Source organism: Phoca vitulina, unplaced genomic scaffold (genome assembly GCF_004348235.1).
Source record: "Phoca vitulina isolate PV1807 unplaced genomic scaffold, GSC_HSeal_1.0 scaffold2010, whole genome shotgun sequence".
Classification (NCBI taxonomy): domain Eukaryota; kingdom Metazoa; phylum Chordata; class Mammalia; order Carnivora; family Phocidae; genus Phoca; species Phoca vitulina.
The window spans coordinates 580-5,272 of NW_022591697.1; the positions used below are offsets into that span (position 1 = coordinate 580).

The 4,693-nt window shown below is 34.8% G+C and overlaps 1 long non-coding RNA gene across 1 annotated transcript; it reads left to right on the plus strand.

Moving 5' to 3' along the window:
• The first annotated feature begins 1,017 nt into the window (after positions 1–1,017).
• Positions 1,018–3,461, plus strand: LOC116629665. The gene is made up of 3 exons (XR_004298801.1): positions 1,018–1,087; positions 2,161–2,217; positions 3,069–3,461. It is a non-coding gene; the product is annotated as an uncharacterized LOC116629665 (long non-coding RNA).
• The last annotated feature ends 1,232 nt before the right edge of the window (positions 3,462–4,693 follow it).

Consider the following 4,693-nt stretch of genomic DNA (forward strand, 5'->3'; position numbering starts at 1 on the left):
CCTGTACCTAGTAATTTTGTATTATGAATTAATGATTTATGTGTAAGTCTTCCTGGAAAGACTATTTCCTCAAGTTCAGAACTAGTCACACACATCTACATATTTCCTATCACATATAAACAGTAAATAAATATGTATAACTTTTTGAGTATCTGAATTAAATCAACTCATTTGTTCCCCTATTATTCTGTTATTGCCAACTATATCTGGTATAGTAACTTATCTAAGTAAAAATTTACATAGAGCCATTTTTTGCATTGGACATATACTAACCCATTTATTTTACAGTGTTAGAGTAATTGGGAGGGACTACTGTTTATTATGCGATTACTTTATTTATATCTCTGTCAATGACTAGATTTAAAGGAATAAAAGGAGCGGCGCTTGAGTTGGCTCCAGTAAGCACTACATAACTGGATCCTTAGTTCAGAGGCTCAGATAGAGTCACTTGAGTTATCTATTGTGAGGCACAAAATTAGTTTCAGACCATATATTAATAGTAACACCTGAAATTTAAGTGTCTGATGTGTACAGGTATTTTCCTTGCAACTTTACATGTATTGGATCTTTACCACTACTTTATGAGATATGTACTCTAATACCCGAATTTTAATAGATGAAGAAACTGTAAGTCAGAGGGGTTAAGTAACTTACCCCAAATCATAAATTAGTAAGTGCGTGAAACAAGTTTTGAGCCAAGCAGTTTGACTCTAGAACTTGTGTTCTTAATGATTACACTATTAAATCTCATGCTTCTACCCAATTTACTTTTGCTATTTTTGTTGTTAATATTGTTGGTATACCTAATTATATTCATGGAATATATAGCATTCATAGAATTACATAGTGTGACTTTTATACTTATTTGCTTGCAATTATACTAATTTACCTTAGTGTCTGAATAAAGGTTAAAGATTATGTTAAATTTTATTTTATAAACTACATATATCTAGAGCATATATTCTATTTCTTAACTCTTATTCTTTGATAATAAATAAATGTTGTACTTATTAAAATTTTAACAGGGATAGTGAAAATTCACCAGGAGCAGTACATAGTTACGAAGCTGTACAGCAGATAATCGAAGGTGATGATATTTTATACATGTTTAGCATTTATAGGGTTTTCTACATTACATTAACATTTTGAGACTTAGAGTTTAAAAATTGATAGCCATAAAATTATACACTAGCAAATTTAAAAAGATATTCAGTAGTGAGTTTAATATTTTCAGTAAAAGTTCTTATGTTTCAGAGTCTGGGAGTTGAACAAAACAAATAAACCATGGTTGTTAGCCACCATGAAATACATAACTTAGTAAGGACACAAGCACATTATGCATCACTTTAATATATAGTGTAACACGTGATAAAATTTATGTGTAATTGGCAGTGAGTCCACAGATAGCCAATTTGTTCAACCCAAGGAAGTTGGGAAGATTTTATGCAACCTTAAAGAATGAATAAAATTTAGTCAAGTGAAGAAGGGAGATATCTGCTATTTTACAAAGAGGATGTAGCATGGACAAACAGCATGAGCAGGAAATGACAAGTAGAATGGTATTAGAATGTGCAGCAGTAAGTAGGGATATGGTAAGAAAGGGCCAATCAGAGGGATTGGATGGTGTGCTAAGGAATTTTGTTTTCATATATAATAGGGAATCACTGAAGACTTTTTGTAGGGAAGTGGCATTGGATTCAATTGTAGACAGATTATTCTGGCCATTTGTAGAAGCTACATTTGGGGATTAGGAATAGGAAAGGGAAGTTATTGCTCTGTTTTAGGTGTGTGGTAAGTGCTTACATTAGAGCACAAATAAGAAGAAAAGGGGCAGATTTGAGAAAATTTACTGGTAAAATGGGCAAAACTTGGTGACTGGATATGAAAGGAAGGGAGATTAAATCATGGTAATGTTAAGAGAATAGAAGAGGAAAAGTAAGTGTTGTTGAGAAAACGATGAGTTCATATCACTTAGTTGATACACATTCGTTCAGATATTACCGTGTGTTGCCTGACTGGGGGGATCTCCAGTGTTGACGGCTCTGTTGTTTTTCTTAGAGTTTTCTTTCTCTTTAATGTTATTTAAATAAAACTATGAAATTTAAATTCAATACATATAATTGATATTTGAAACATATGACAAACTTACTATTATTTCAGAATTCATAAAAACCCACTCAACTGAAGAATTTATAGATGTTTCTGCAACTGATCCACGTAAGTTTCTACTTGTTTAAGCATTATTGTGTTAATAACATGTCAAATGCATTAATTTTTATAATTTTCTATAATTTAAAGTTATCATTATGGTAATAACATAGATTCCTTGGGGTTTGGAGTCATACAGTTGAGCAGGCTATCAAGCAAGGATTGAAATTCCTAGTTAAGGCTACATGCTACAAAAAATAGATTAATTTTTGAGGAATACCTTGCTATCACTTGGATTGAAGGATTTTTAGTTTTGATTGGAATATGCTACTGAAATGTTTCAGGAGTGCTAGGACTTTGAGATGAACAGTGATAAATTTAAGAGGTCATTTGTAGATTTTTTTTTCTATGACTTATAGATCATCTCATATGCACTAATTCCTTGACAACAGCTGAGTGCCTGTCAGTTCATTAATATAAAGAGCTGCTAGAACTAGTACGTTAAACTCCTGACTACTTATCAACAGAAGGGAGAAACTACCTTGCTTATGTCTTAGTACTGGAAAGAATTTTGAAGCAATCATGTAATGTATGTTATAGAATACAATTTAGAAGTGGAAAATAAGATTTGGTCGGAAAAAGTTGATGGGAATCCTGTCCTCTTTCAACTTCAGCTTTAAACCCTAATGTTGCCATATCTAAGCCGAGGGCAGCTTGATGCTACAGCACTCCCAAGTTCTGTAGATACCTTTGACCCAAGAGAGTCCTGAATGACTAGATGGAGAGAAAGTTATCTAGAGCTTTGGAGTGGAGAGCGAAAACTTCTTTCTACCTCAAAGGAAACCCTCTGCACATCTACGGAGCTCTCTCTCTATCTGTACACCTGCCTTCTCTCTAATGCTGTGCCGTTTGAATTCTAGCTTCTTTGGGCTTCCAAACCTCTAAACCTTGTCTCTGAACTCCAGGAGAACAATAGACTCTGTTTGGGTCCCCCTTCCTTTTGCTGTGGCCTGGAAACGTCAGGAAGTAAGATGGGGTCATCAAAGGGCTCTGTTTCTTTGTTTTTCTTCTGTCCGAAATTAGTGTCTTGCACCTTTTGTTTTCCAATGTCTGAATATTGCTTTTTCACATATTTTCATCCAGAGTTTAATTGGTTTAAAGTGAAAGGATAATTCTAGTCCCTGATGCTCTATCAAGGACAAAACCAGAAGTCTTTATGCCCACATATGGGCTGATGGAACATATCCTCCAACCAAGCCAAAAGAATAAAATATGATAGTAGAAATGTTAGTGATGATTTCAAAATATTCTTTCTTTTTGTCTGTCTGTTACTTTCTGTCTCTTTCTTCATTCATTTATTTGAGGTATAATTGACATACAACATGACATTAATTTCAAGTGTATGATATTTGTATATATTGCAAAATGATCATCACAATAAGTCTAGTTAACATCTATCACCACACTGTACAAGAATTTTTTTCTTGTGATGAGAACTTTTAAGGTCTACTCTCTTAGCAACTTTCAAATATGCAATATATAGCATTACTAACTCTAGATGCCATCCTGTATGTACATTCCATTCCGTGACTTACTTATTTTATAACTGGGAGTTTGTATCTTTTGACCTCCGTCACCCATTTTGCCCACCCCACCTCCACCCCCTACATGTGGGAGCCACCAGTCTATTCTCTGTATCCATGAACTATCTTTTTCCATGGCAGCGGCCTCAGTCCCTGGGCTCTTTTGGTATAGATCTACTGTCTCAATATTGTTCAGTTTTACTTGTATACACTCTTTTTCTGTTAAAAGTACCTTTTTTTTTTAATCTTATCCAGACAAACTTTATTCTCTTCTCTTCCCGTTCTCTAAATTCTGATAGCATAGCCTAATCAACAAGACAAAAGCTACCTTTGTATTCCACTCTGTTTTTATACCACCATTTAATTTTGATGTTGCTTCATTTCATAATTAGTGGCATTAACTTTTAAAAAAATATTTATTTATTTGTCAGAGAGAGAGAGAGCGAGAGAGAGAACGAGAGTGCACATGCAAGGGGAGCGGCAGGCAGGGGGAGAAGCAGGCTCCCCACTGAGCAGGGAGCCCGATGTGGGGCTCGATCCCAGGACCCTGGGATCATGACCTGAGGCAAAGGCAGATGCTTAACTGACTGAGCCACCCATGGAATTAATTGTTTTTTACAGCAGTTTTAGGTTTATAGAAAAATTGAGCAGGAAGTACAGAGTTCCCATATATCCATTCTCTGCCTCCTACTCCCTGCACAAAGTTTTAACATTTTGCGTTAATGTGCTACCTATGTTAAAATTGATGAACCAATATTGATATATTATTACCTGAACTCCGTAGTTTACATAGGGTTCAATCTTTGTGCAACAGAGTTCTATAGGTTTTGAGAAATGTAAAATGTCATGTATCCACCATTATAGTATCATGCAGAAGAGTCTCACTGTTTTGAATTCCATGTTCTACCTATTCATTTGTCCCTCTATCCATCTGAGTCCTTGGCAATTATTGATCTTTTTGA